Below are 14,968 nucleotides of genomic sequence, written 5' to 3'. Positions count from 1 at the left end.
TGGGACTTAGGCCTGGTTTCCCTGAATAAAGAATGTTTTCTCTTTCTATATGACCTAAGAGAGCTTTATGATAATCTCTGTTGGAAGGCAAGCCTATGGTTCTTGGGAATTTGGTGTTTCCAACCTGCTATGTGCTGTCCGGAAGCCGTAGAGTGGGTGCCAATAGTCGGGGGCTGAGCCACTATGTGGCTCTCTAGACCTGTGAGCCCAGATCTGCTTTTTCCAAGAAGTCGTCATGCCCCGTCAGTCAGGGCTAAAGTGGGTGAATGCTTAGCTCTAGGATGAGCTCCCAAAGGCCTTCCTGACCAGACTGGAGACAGTTGGTGCCCACACCTCCACCTCTTGCCTGGATGTATGCTATGTATCTTTCAAGGTCTAGGTCACTTGTCATTTCCTCTCTAAAGCCTTCTCATAGGCAGAATTAATTAATTCAATCAACAACACATGAAAATGCACCTCCTCCTAGGTGGTGGGTTCTGGTGGTGATTATATACTCCTCCGTGTTCATTCCCCCTTTAGCGTGCCTCTTCTAGAGCACTTATCACAGGTTATAATTATTTATACCTTGGTTTCTTCTACTGGACTCTGCATTTCTTCAGAGTCACTGTCTTACTTATCTCTGCATGGTCAACATTTTTGTTTTCTTTTTTTTTTTAGACAAGGTCTCAGTCTGTCACCCAGGCTGGGGTGCAGTGGCAAGATCTTGGCTCACTGCAACTTCCACCTCCCGTGTTCAAGCTATTCTCCTGCCTCAGCCTCCTGAGTAGCTGGGTTTACAGGTGCCCACCAACATGCCTGGCTAAGTTTTGTATTTTTAGTAGAGACAGGATTTCACCATGTTGGTCAGGCTGATCTCAAACTCCTAACCTCAAGTGATCCACCAGCCTTGGCCTACCAAAATGCTGGGATTATAGGCGTGAGTCACCATGTCTGGCCAGGTCAGCTTTTTGTACAGCACTCAGTGCAGAGTAAGCACTGAGTAAGTGGTGGTCAATTTTAATCTGCTAAAGACTTTAAACTCAGTTTCTCCTTCAGAGTTCCATAGTTTCAGAATCCATTGTTAGCAGAGTTGTAATGATCTCTCCTGCACCCACATTGACAGGTTTTGGTTTGGATGTCTCAAAATAAAGCAGACACCACCTAGGAGAGATTTTACCCACAAAAGCCACTCTCATATCTTATCTGTGAGGACAGTCTCTTTTTGTTTCCAATCTTCCTCTTTCACTTTTGCTCTCAGGAGTGGAGTTCTCTCGCTGCCCACACCCCATATGAAATTTCCTCTGCGTCTTGGTCCACTTTGCTCCTCTTCCCTCCCCCTTTTGTCTTCAGGGTCAGTCTCTCCACAGGGTCCTTTGCTCTTCCTTTGTGATCTTGCGCCATTCAGGATCTCTGCCTTTGCCTCCGTTGTGAATCCCTCCTTCAGCCTTCACACATCCCTCCTGAAGCAAGCTTCTTTCAACCCTCTGCCTGCTCCAGCTCTTGTTGCATCTTTGCATCATGAGGCTCCACCCTCATGAATGAATTAACTCCCAAAATTCCCGTTTCCAAAATATTACAACATTGGTGATTAGATTTTAACATATCAATTTTGGAGGAACACAAAAATTTAGTTCATAACAGAGTCATGCAGTGAAACTAAGGTGATATATTGATTATTTGCCTGACGGAGTCCCTCAAACCACATGATTACCTTATAAATTCCTCCTGACTTCCATATCTAGGCACAAATCTGGTTCTCTTTCTTTCTGTCTGCAGCCTCTCTTCCTCTTTCCACCTGCTAACAGAGAGGTCTCTAAGGAACAATGTATAAAGGGATATTAAAAAGTTCTTTGACTATTTAACAAGAATCAGATAGGCAGTTGAGAATTCCAAACTTTTGATGAATAAGCCCTTCAATTTTGGTTTAATTATTTACCTCATGTATAATTATAACCAGAATAAATTTCTACATTTTCAGCATTATACCTCAATTCATGCTCCTTTACAACAATTTCTAATGATTTTGCAGCAATGTCTATATCAAGGCTCTGATTGTAGGGACCCATTTAACTATTGCCAATTGAACTACTTATTATTATGCATTCAGAGTGAATGTAAATTGTCTCATGTCCCTTGAAAGGAATTAGAGACGGCTTGATATATTAATGAAATCATTACCATTTCATTAAACTGCATGTTTTGAACTGGACTATTCTGTAGCTTATTGAAATGCAAAAAGTGCATTCTCTTATGTGCATAATCACAGTAGATGGACAAACTTATAGCACTCAAAGGCTGCAGTTTGTTTCATGAAATACCTTCCTCTACATGCATGAAATTCTCCATAAAATGATTAAAAGTCAGTGGGATATAAAGAGGAAAAAGAATCTATGTAAAACAACTCTTTATTTTAGAAAAAGAAGACCGTTTTTATCTGATTTTCAGAAACCAAGGTTAATTTATTTAGATGTGTGTAGAAATTATTATGTGTATAAATGGTTTTTGAACTTCAAATTATTACATGTAGAAATGGTTTTCAAACTACCTTCCTCTACATGCATGAAATTCTTCACAAAATGATTAATAGTCAGGTGGATTTGAATAAAGAGGAAAAAGAATCTATGCAAAACAACTTTTTATTTTAAAAAAAGTGAGTTTTTATCTGATTCTCAGAAACTAAGGTTAATTTATTTAGATGTGTGCAGAAATTACTATGTGTATAAATGGTTTCAAACTTCACCCATTTGAGTAAAGTTTAGGAATATGCTTCAATAGCAATGAACATTATTAATTAATTGATTATATATTATTTTATTTAACCATTGACATATAATAATCATATGTATTTTTGGGGTAAAGAGTGATGTTTCAACACATATAAGGTACAGTGATCAGATCAGGATAATTAGCAGATCCATCATCTCAAACATTTATCATTTCTTTGTGTTGTGAATGCTCAATATCCTCCTTTGAGGTATTTAAAACTATATAATATATTGTTATTAACTATACTCATCCTACAGTGGTATAGAACACTAGAACTTATTTCTCCTTTCTAGCTGTAATTTTGTATTCTTTAACAAGTATCTCCCTATCATCCTCTTCCCCCTACCCTTCCCAGTCTTTGGTATCCTCTGTTCTACATTTTACTTCTATGAGATCCACTTTTTAAAAGTTTCTACATATGAGTGAAAACATGCATGTTCAAATTTCTGTTCCTGGCTTATTTTGCCTAACATAATGTCTTCCAGTTCCATCCATGTTATGAATGAAAGAATTTCATTCTTTTTAATGGCTAAATAATATTTCATTGTGTATATATACCACATTTTCTTTATCCATTCATCTGTTATTGGACACCTTGGTGGATTCCATATCTTATGAATAGTGCTACCATAAAAGTGGGGATGCAGGGGTCTCTTTGATATACTGATTTCACTTCCTTTGGATAAATGCCCAGTAGTGGGACTACAGGATCGTATGGTAGTTCTATTTGTAATTTTTTTGAGGAACCTCTCTACTGTTTTCCCTAGTAGCTGTACTAGTTCACATTCCCTAATCTCCACATCTTCACCAGCACTTTTTTTTTTTGTCTTTTTGATATTAGTCATTCTAAATAGGGTGAGATGATATACTTCATTGTGGTTTTGATTTGTATTTCTCTGATAATTAGTGATGTTTCTTAAGCATTATAAAATATATTTGTTGGCCATTTGTATGTCTTCTTTTGAGCAACACCTGTTCAGATCATTTGCTGATTTTTATTTGAAATTTTTTGTTGTTGAGATATTTGAGTTCCATGTATATTCTGGATATTAACTTCCTGTTGGATGAATAGTTCGTAAATATTTTCTACCATTCTGTGGGTTGTCTTTTCGCTCTGTTGTTGTCTTTGCTGTGAAGAAGCTTTTTTTTATTTGATATTATCCATTTATTTTTGCTTCCATTGCCTGTGCTTTTGAGATCTTAATCATAAAATCTTTTTTCCAGATCAATGTCCTGACGTATTTCCTCTATGTTTTCTTCTAGTGGTTTTATAGTTTGGGGTCTTACATTTAGGTCTTTGATCCATTTGGAGATGATTTTTGTATAGGGTGAGAGGTGGGGGCCTAGTTTCATTCTTCTACCTATGGGATATTCAGTTTTCCCAGCATTATTTATTGAAGACACTGTCCTTTCCCCAGTGAGTATCCTTCATTCCTTGGTCAAAAATCAGTGCATTTTAAAATAACTAAAAGGGTATAATTGGATTGTTTGTAACACAAAAGATAAATAGTTGAGGGGATAGATACTCCATTTTACATGATGTGATTATTATGCATCACATGCTTATATCAAACCATCTCATGTACCCCATAAGTATATACACGTACTATGTACAGAAATTAAAATAAAAAAATCAGTTGACTGTATATACATGGATTGATTTCTGGGTTCTCTATTCTGTTCTGTTGGTCTATGAGTCTATTTTTATGCCAGTACCATGCTGTCTTGGTTACTACAACTTTTTAGTATCTTTTGAAGTCCGGTGGTATGATGCCTCCAGTTTTGTTCTTTTTGTTCAGGATTGCTTTGGCTATTTAGGGTCTTTTGTGGTTCCACATGAATTCTAAGATTTTTTTCCCCTATTTTTGTGAAGAATGTCAGTGGTATTTTGACAAGGATTGTATTGAATCTGTATGTTATTTTGGGTAATATGGTTATTTTAACAATATTAATTCTTCCAATCCATGAGCGTGGCATATCTTTCAATTCTTTTATAGTCTCTGTAATTTATTTCATCAGTGTTTTGTAGTTTTCCCTCAGAAGTTTTCCACTTCTTTGGTTATATTTATTACAAGATGATATAGTTTGGCTGTGTCCCCACCCAAACTGTAGCTCCCATAATTCCCACGTGTTGTAGGAAGGACCTATTGGGAGATAATTGGATCATGGGGGTGGTTTCTTCCATTCTGTTCTTGTGATAGTGAAAAAGTCTCATGGGATCTGATATATGGCTTCTCCTTTTGCTTGGCTCTCATTCTCTTTTGCCTGCTGCCATGTAAGACATGACTTTCACCTTCTGCCATGATTATGAGGCCTCCCCAGCTACATGGAACTGTGAGTCCATTAAACCTCTTTTTCTTTATAAATTACCCAGTCTTGGCTATGTCTTTACCAGCAGTGTGAAAACAAACTAATACACAGGTTTTTTTTTTTTTTTTTTTTTTGTAGCTATTGTAAATGGGATTGCCTTCTTGATTTCTTTTCTGGATGATTCATTATTAGTATGTAGAAATGCTACTAAGTTTTGTATGTTGATTTTGTATCCTGCAACTTTACTGAATTTGTTTATCAGTTCTAAAAGCTTTTTGGTAGAGTCTTTAGGTTTTTCTATGTCATCTGCAAACTGGGACAATTTGACTTCCTCCTTTCCAATTTGGATGCCCTTTCTTTCTTTTGTTGTCTAATTCCTCTGGCTAGAACTTCCAGTACTATGTTGAATAAGAGTGGTGAGCATTGGTTTCCTTGTCTTGTTCTAATTCTTAGAGAAAAAGCTTTCAGCTTTTCCCTGTCAAGCGTGATGTTAGCTGTGAGTTCGTCATGTATGGCCTTTATCGTGTTGAGGTACTTTCCTTCTATACCTTATTTATTGAGAGAGTTTTATCATGAAGCTGTGTTGAATTTTATCAAATGCTTTTTCTGTATCTATTGAGATAATCATATGGTTTTTATCCTTTGTTCTGATTATGCGATGTATCATATTTATTGATTTGCATATGTTGAACCATCTTTGCATGCCTGGGATAAACTCCACTTGGTCATGATGAATGACCATTTTAATGTATTGTTGGATTCAGGTTGCTAGTATTTTGTTGAGGATTTTTGCATCTTTGTTCATCAGGCATATAGGGCTATAGTTCTCTTGTGTATGTGTGTGTTCTTTTTTGGTTTTGGTATTAGAGTTTTGCTGGCTTTGTAAATGAAAAGGAGTCCCTCCGCTTCATTTTTTGGAATAGTTTGAGAATAATTAGTATTACTTTTTCTTTAAAGTCATTGGTAGAATTCAGGGGTGAAGTCATCCAGGACTGGACTTTTTTTTTTGTTTTTGGGAAACTTTTTATTACTATTTTGATTTTGTTACCTGTTATTGATCTTTTCAAGTTTTCTCTTTCTTCTTGGTTTAATCTTGGTAGAATATATGTATTTAGAAATTTATTCATTTGTTTTAGATTTTCAAATTTATTGGTATATATTGGCTCATAGTAGTCTCTAATGTCCTTTGTATTTCTGTGGTATCAATTGTAATGTCTCTTTGTTGCTTCTGATTTTATTATTTGGGTATTCTCTATTTTTTCTTAGTTTAGCTAATGTTTTGTCAATTTTATTTATCTTTTCAAAAAGCCAACTTTTTGTTTCACTGATCTATATTTTCTGGTCTAGATTTTATTTATTTCTGCTCTGACCTTTATTATCTCTTTCCTTCTAATAATTTTGAGTTTGGTTTGTTCTCGCTTCTCTAGTTCCCTCAGATGTATCATTAAGTTGTTTATTTAAAATATTTCTGGTTTTTTACATAGTTTTTTTTTTGATATAGGCATTTATTATTATAAACTTACCTCTTAAGACTGCTTTTGCTCTGTCCCATAGGTTTTTGCATGATGTGTTTCTATTTTCATTTGTTTCAAGGAATTTTAAGTTTTCATATTAAATTTCTTCCTTTACCCATTGCTCAGTCAGGAACATGTTTAGTTTCCATGTGTTTGTGTAGTTTCTAAGGTTCCTCTTGTTATTGATTTCTAATTTTATCCCATTGTGGTTAGATAAGATATTTGATACAATTTTGATTTAAAAAACCTTTTGAGACTTGTTTTGTGTCCTAAAATATGTTTTATTCTGGAGAATCTGAAAAGAATGTGTATTATGCAGCTGGTGGGTGCAATATTCTGCAAGTGTCTGTTAGTTCCATTTGGTATATGGTGCAGTATAAATCTGATGTTTCTTTGTTGATTTTCTGTCCAGGTAATATGTTCAATCCTGAGAATGAGAAATCCCCAAATATTATTTCACAAGTGTCTATCTCTCCTTTTAGATGTAATAATATTTGATTTATATATCTGTGTGGTTCAGTGTTGGGTGGATATATATTTACAATTATTATATTCTCTTGCTGAATTGATCCCTCTATTCCTATATGATGTCATTCTTTGTCTCCTTTTATTTTTTGACTTGAAGTCTGTTTTGTCTGATTTAAGTATAGCTACTTTTGTTTGCTTTTGGTTTCCTTTTGCACAGAATATCTTTTTATATCCCTTCATTTTCAGTTGATGTGTGTCTTCACAGGGGAAGCAACTTTCCTATAGACAGCATATAGTTAAGTTTTGAATTTTTATTCATGCAGTTGTCTATATATTTTATTTTTATTTTATTTAACTAATTAATTAATTTATTTTTGAGGCAGAGTCTGGCTTTGTCACCCAGGCAGGGTGCATAGTGGTGTGATCTCGGCTCACTGCAGCCTCTGTCTTCCAGGTTCAAGCAATTCTCCTGCCTCAGCCTCCTGAGTAGCTGGGATTACAGATGTGCGCCACCACATCCAGCTAACTTTTTTATTTTTTATTTTTTAGTAGAGACAGGGTCCATCATGTTGGCTAGACTGGTCTTGAACTCCTGACCTCAAATGATCCCCTGCCTTGGCCTTCCAAAGTATTGGGATTACAGGCATGAGCCACCATGCCCAGCCCCAGTTGTCTATATCTTTTAAACAAATTTTAATCTTTTACATTCAAAGTTATTATTATTAAGGGAGGACTTACTCCTGTGATTGTATTGATTGTATCTGATTGTTTCATATATTCTCTTTCCTTTATTTCTTCTATTATTGTTTATTTTTGTGGTTGGGTGGTTTTCTGTAGTAATAAGTTTTGATTCATTTATCTTTAATTTTTGTTTATTGGACATACCAGTGAGTTTTATAGTTTACTTGTTTTCCTGATGGTGGTTATCATCTTTTCATTTCCATATGTAAGAGTCCTTCGAGCATTTCTTGTAAGGCCAGACTACTTGTGATAAATTTCCTCAGTCTGGCCAGGTGTGGTGGCTCTGCCTGTAATCCCAGCACTTTGGGAGGCCAAGGTGGGTGGATCACCTGAGGTCAGGGGTTCAAGACCAACCTGGCCAACATGGTGAAACCCCATCTCTGCAAAAAAACACAAAAATAGCCGGGCATGATGGCGGGTGCCAGTAATCACAGCTACTTGGGTGGCTGAGGTGGGAGAATCACTTGAACCTGGGAGGTGGAAGTTGCAGTGGGCTGAGATCACACCATTGTACTCCAGCCTGGGCGACAGAGCAAGGCTCCGTCTTAAAAAAAAACAAAAACAAAAACAAAAACAAACATACTTTTTGCTTGTCTGTGAAATATTTTACTGCTCCTTCATTTCTAAAGGGTAGTTTTGCTGGTAATATTCTTGGTTGACAGGTTTTTTTTTTCTTTCAGCACATTTAATGTATCATTCCATTATCTCTTGGCTTGTAAGATTTCTACTGAGAAATTCACTGTTAGTCTAATATGGATTTCCTTATATGTAACTTGACACTTCTCTTGCTGTTTTTAGAATGTTTTGTCTTTGATTTTTGACAATTTGACTATCATGTGCCTTGGAGAAAAGCTGTTTGGGTTAAATCTTTTTTGAGTTCTTTGAGCTTTCTAGATCTGGATGTCCATCTCTCTCCCAAGACTTAGAATGTTTTTAGCTGTCGTTCCATTAAATATATTTTCTGCAGCTTTCCCCTTTTCTTCTCTTTCTGGAACATCTGTAATGCAAATATTTTTTCATTTAATGGTGTCCCATAACTTCTGTAAACTTTCTTTTCTTTTTTATTCTTTTCGTTGTTGTTATTATTTTCTACCTGTGTTATTTCAAGAGGCCTTTTATTTTGCTTGGTCTAGTCTATTGCTGACTAAAAAATACAGTCTACTGTTGAGTAAAAAATACTAGTCTATTGTTGACTAAAAAATACAGTATTTTTTATTTCAGTTATTTAATTCTTCAACTCTGGGATGTTTGATTTAAAAACATGTCTGTTTATTTCCTGGATTTCTCTTTTACATAATGGATTGTTTTTCTTATTTCATTGAATTATCTATCTGTATTCTTCAATATTTTCCTGAGAGTCCTTAAGATTATTATTTTGAAAATGTTTCCTGGCATTTAGTATATTTCCTTATGATTGGGGTCTATTACTGGAGAATTATTATGTTCCTTTGGAGGTGTCATGTTTCCTTGCTTTTTCATATTTGATGTGTTCCTCTGTTGACTTCTATGAATCTGATGGAACAGTTGCCTCTTCCAACTGTATGGAGTAGATTTTGTAGAAAAATACTCATTCATATAGATGGGTCTTGGGGTGTTAGTTTTATGGGGTGCATTGGCTTTGGTTGTAGATGGACACAGTAGTGTAGTCTCTGTGTAGTTGCTTTAGCAATAATCCATGCTAGTGATGTTTGTGAGTGTCTCAGTAACCTAGGCTGAGATTGTGGTAGTGGTGGCATGACTTTGCTGGGGGTGGGTTTTCCAAGTGTTTCTTAGGTTAGGGGCATGTGTGGGTTGGTGGATTGGCCAATATGGGGTCTGGATTGCTCAAGTTGGGGACATGGGGCTCTTTTGCTGGCTGGGGGCATGGGTGCACAGTTGCTAAGTCAGCCTGGAGGTATGCCTGCTAGGGCAAGTTGTCAGGGCTAGTTCTCAGGCCAAGGATATGGGTGCACAGCTGCTTAGCTGGCCTAGGGACATGTCTACCAGGATGGCCCATGGGTCTGTTTCTCAGGTCTGGAACACAGGCACAGAACTGCTCACCTGGTTTGGGGGGCCATGTCTGATTTTTAAAACAAGTTTAATACTTTTTTTTTAGCTCTTCAAATTTTGCATGTACTTAGCAAATTGATCCATAGAAGTTCTTTTATACTGAGGGGTGGAGAGTGACTGGCATTTGTTACAAGAGTTCTGAGTCACTTTCCCTTGGAGTTCAAAGCCCCAGCACGTCAACCTGACCACAGGCTCAGAGAACACAAATCCTTTCCTGTCTCTTTCCCATGTTATCTATCCTAAACCATGTCAGGAATTTTAAAAATCGAATAATTAATGATTAAGAAAGGAAGAGATAATGTAACTCAACCCTTTCATTCATATATCAAGGTGATATGCATCAAGATGCATCAAGACTAATGCTTAGGCCCTACAATACCACAACAATTGGATGACTTTTAAAAATACTCTTAAAACGGCCGGGCGCGGTGGCTCACACCTGTAATCCCAGCACTTTGGGAGGCCGAGGCGGGCGGATCACAAGGTCAGGAGATCGAGACCACGGTGAAACCTCGTCTCTACTAAAAATACAAAAAATTAGCCGGGCGCGGTTGTGGGCGCCTGTAGTCCCAGCTACTTGGGAGGCTGAGGCAGGAGAATGGCGGGAACCCGGGAGGCGGAGCTTGCAGTGAGCTGAGATCCGGCCACTGCACTCCAGCCTGGGCGACAGAACGAGACTCCGTCTCAAAAAAAAAAAAAAAAAAATACTCTTAAAACAACAGCAACGACAATAAAACAAATCAATGGCTTGAAAATTATCATACTTGTCATTTAAATGATTTGAAAGTTCCGAGAAAAAAGCTGACATTATCTATTAGATTTGAATGTCTCCTGGTTGTATCAGCCTAGTGCAGTTATGGGAAGGCAGTGTTATGTTAGTGTGAATTCACAGAATCTGCACATGGAAAGTGGGCTTGAATCTTATTTCTGCCATTAATCAACTATGTGTAATCTTGTTGGTTGTTTTCTTTTCTGGAGCCGCATTTTGTTTTAATATATGTAATAGGGAAAATCATAGCTCCCACTCCACCAATTTCATAAGATTTTTTATGAATAACAAATAAGATATTTGATATAAGATATGAATATTTCTTGTAAAACAGTTTATTTACCGTTAAGACCCTGGGGATGGACATGGTTACTGGGAAATTGGGCTGTGTGAAATGAGTGCTCAAAGGTGGTTTCACTTTGAGGACCAATGTGACTAACTACTTGAACTTGGTTGGGTTCACTTTCACATTGGTTTACCTCATTTCAGCCGTCAGGTAAGGCAAAGGATACCCCTGACACCTAAGGGGTATAAGGTGGGGGGTGGGAGGGTTCCCTGCTGCCTCCTTTTTCTCTCATCGATGTGTGTGTTTCTCTCACACTAACATAATGCTACCTCTGCTCCCAGAGACTCCTTTGGGACAGAACATCCCCAAATCAAGGGTCTTTTATTCTTCATGTTAATTTTTATTTTTTTTAGGCTGTAGAATATGTATATGTTCTTTCATATCATCTGGTCTGAAAATGTGCTTCCTGGGTTTATAATTCCTTGCTGGGCTAATTAGTGTTAGAAGACAATTCTTCCTGTTTTCTTGGTGTTCCTGTATGGGTCAGGCCTTCTGAGCAGTGGAAATGGACTCACTATAAAAAGAGAATGTTTCCTCTCTTCCAGAGCCATTTGTTCTCATTGTAAGGGTAATAAAGAAAGTCTAAAAACATCTTTTCATCTCTCTAGAGACATTGCTTATGTATCAGATTGAAGAATTTCCCCTTTCTCCCATGAGGGGATTTGTTTGTATTCCAGAGCAAAACGTAAAATCTCCCTCTCTCCAGAAGAGAATTTGGAAAGATGTGTCTGTAGTTTGTTATGTAAGTTCTGAGTTTCATAATTTTGGGGTTCTAGTTGTGTGTTGCAAACTCCTGCGTGTGTAGATATTAGGTCCACATTGCATGGTCCTGTGGGGAATCACTCTATGGGAAACTGACACAGGCTGCTTCTTCTCTTTCTGTGTGTACACACACGCATGCACGCACATACATATGCACTATATATAGATATATATACATGCATTCCTACATATATATGTATATATATGTGCATTCCTACATATATATGTGTGTGTGTGTGTGTGTGTGTGTATGATGTTTTGGGTTACCTTGCTAGCTTGTGGTTGTGGCAACATCTTATATCCTTCATAGCTTTAGCCTTAACAATTACTTTCTGCATTATTTACTGAGCCCACTTGAGGTAACAACCACATAGAGCTTCATTTTGGGCTCTGAAAATAGTATTTTTAGTAGTTCTAGTTTAAGAATCTTTGAGAATTGAAAACTTTTTTTTTTTTTATCAGCCTTTAAAAGGAAACAGACAAATCTTTTTCTAATGGGTATTTACAACATTAAGGGAATAACTTGAGGATGATGGTGTACTTACTATTTGTCAGTGTGTGAGTGAGTCCTTGACATTGCCATTGTAGAATTGCTTTGGGAATAGATTACCATTTGTGCCTGGGATTGCTGGAGACTGGTTAAGAGAGAGGTTATTCCTTTTTCTCATCTCAGTCCACAAACCTTTGTGAAAAAAGAGGCAAGATTTTTACTTATCAGAAGTTATGACATTTGTCATTTACCAGAGGTCATTCTTGATAGTAGTTCAACATTCTCACAGCTATTAGTGCATCGAGGAGAGCACTGGACTCAGACTGAAACCTGAATGAGAACCAGAGGCTGATTCTGATTGTCACTGGTTAGATGGCCTTAGGAAAATCACTTTAATTTGCTAATCCTCAGTTTTTTCACTTATTAGATTAAAATGCTTGAACTGATTAGCAGGAATTTTATGAGGATCAAAGGGACCAATAAATGAGATATATTTTTAAAACTATGAGGTGGAAATACCTAGGCCCATATAAATGCTTTTAACATTTAAATTTATTTATTTTTGCTACTAGAAAGATTTAAATACCCAATCTGGCTGTGTGTGCTTTCCTGCTATTCTTCAGGGCAAGGAGTGAAAATAAAACAATGTGTCCCTGATTTCACCTATTTTTTTTATAAGTTTAAGGAGAGCAGCATTTAATTATCATGATAGAAAGTAAAATCATGGTACGCAGGTAAGACACCATCAGAGGCGTCTATACCTTGAGGAATGAGGGGCTATCCAGAGTGATTCCTGAGGCACCAAGTATGTCAATTAGATAGTGCCTTGTGGAAGGGACATGAGAAAGGGGATTGTAGGTTCTGGTCAAGGCCCTGGTTACCTAAGTGCAGGAGTGAATGGACCTTGGAGAGGCCACTTGGAGTGAGAGGTTATGTCACAGACTTGGACTGGCATCAGGGAACCATGGGAGAGAACTGAAGATGCATCAAGACTAATCTAGTGAATTAGCTCCAAGAGGAATGAGTCCTTGGTAGCATCCTGTAGCACGCAGCAGTGGTGTACTCTGTGCTCTAGAGAGACAGAACTTAGCGGGGTCTCTGAGACTAAGGAACCCAGGGAGTAGATGATGAGGCCCTATACAGACTCTTCAATGGCAATAGTTGTTTGGGATTACCACTGCTGAAGGCTGTTTCTGGGTGTAGTCACCTCTGTGGATTGTCACTGCTGTTGAGAGTGACACTTTGGAGCCATAACTGTTGGAAGGTGTTGCCGTGGCTAATAGGGAAATTGTCAGTGGGAGTCCAGGTTGGAACATCTGTTGCATAGCAAACATCTTCCTGAGATGGAGGGACCAAATTATGTCATGTTATTTTGTTTTTGTCACTTTCAAAACATTATTTTAATCTTCATGATAGCTCTATAAGTTAGGTATTATTATCTGCATTTTACAGAGCTAAGGACTGAACTTTGGGAAGCTTAAGTGACTGTTAAAATCATGCAGTAGACTAAATTGTGGAGCTGGGATTTGAACTTAGATCAAATGACAAAATCCAAGCTCTTTTCATTTTCAACACATTTTGTTACTTAATGGTCTTTAGCCTTTACTATCATCCAGGTGAATGCCATGCTTGATATCTGGAGTTGGATGGAGATCTTTTTTGTTCAATGCACTCTCCACTAAAAAGAAAGAATCACAGTTTCCCAGAGGACAATCTGATGAGATTAGAAGCTCAGACAATCTGGGATAGAGCTCAAGCTATTAACAGGGACCTTTACACTAAGTCTACATACTGATTTCTGGTAAAATATGTAGTTCACAAGGAAAGAAAAAACCTTCACAAAAAAAAGGACTGCAATAAAAAAAAAATCTTCATTCCTTCAAATAAACAGCATAAGTTTAAAAATCAAGACAGCAAAGGATGGAAAATTCTAAGATACGCTTGAATTTAAAAATCATGAATGAATAAAACAAACTTTAAGATGGAAAATCAAAAACATTGATAGAATTGGCTTCCTACCTATCAAACAGCATGTGACTGAATGGGTCTCAGCAGCCACTGCTGGTTTCTAACGGGAATTACCCATTATGTGGGAAAAAAAGACCGTGGTGGCACTCAGTGGCTGGCCTTAGATAATTGCCTCACCTAGTGTATCTGGATAATTTAGTTTTAAAATTAGTTCAGATTCTACGAAGATGAATATCAGCACATGTATTAAAAATGCCCTTGGTGAAAAGCAAAGTGAAATGATGGATGGTCCTGTGTCCTTGCTTGGCATCATGTCCGAGGTCCCCTGGGGTGGTTAAGAATTCCTGACTGGCTTAATGTCTACCTTAATGATGACAAAGAAGTACTAAATAGTGTTTAATGATATTTTAAGTAGATCTGAAGTGCAGGCTCATGACCAACATCAAGGAGTAGAGGAAATACAAATGAAAGTCAGAAACAGAACAATAACCACAAACCGCTTCCTGCAGCAGTGAGGATTAATAAACTCAGAGAGCTCAGTGGGACAAGCTAGCATGTCCAAACCTGAAAGTACCTGCTGGCCTGTCCCAAGTACTGCTGATGGCTGGACATGACTAACCAGTTGGCTTCTTTGGACATCTGAGTTTGCAAAGCAGGTGCTTGAAAAGTTGGGAGAGACATTTTAAATATCGTATTTGTAATTGTAAATGAATAGTTATGTATTAACTTTTAAATAAACTTTTAAATAAAGTTTATTTTTATATAAGAACATAGAAAGAAGAATAAAGTATTGATTTTAATCTTAT

General features: G+C 37.1%; 2 long non-coding RNA genes across 2 annotated transcripts in view; one reads left to right on the top strand and one right to left on the bottom strand.

Moving 5' to 3' along the window:
- LOC103876741 overlaps positions 1–14,968 on the bottom strand; it is a 63,709-nt gene that overhangs the window by 13,024 nt on the left and 35,717 nt on the right. The window contains exons 3-4 of the long non-coding RNA XR_002516536.2: positions 12,250–12,386; positions 1,691–1,777 (exon numbers count right to left, since the gene is read on the bottom strand). This is a non-coding gene — a long non-coding RNA (uncharacterized LOC103876741). The remainder of the gene's footprint in view (positions 1–1,690; positions 1,778–12,249; positions 12,387–14,968) is intronic.
- The window catches only part of LOC110741028, an 89,652-nt gene that overhangs the window by 60,241 nt on the left and 14,443 nt on the right, over positions 1–14,968 (top strand). The gene's annotated exons all lie outside the window — the stretch shown is intronic.

This window comes from Papio anubis, chromosome 14 (genome assembly GCF_008728515.1).
Source record: "Papio anubis isolate 15944 chromosome 14, Panubis1.0, whole genome shotgun sequence".
NCBI classification, from domain to species: Eukaryota; Metazoa; Chordata; class Mammalia; order Primates; family Cercopithecidae; genus Papio; species Papio anubis.
The sequence above is the reverse complement of the archived record's forward strand: the minus strand, read 5'-3'. Positions and strand labels throughout refer to the sequence as shown.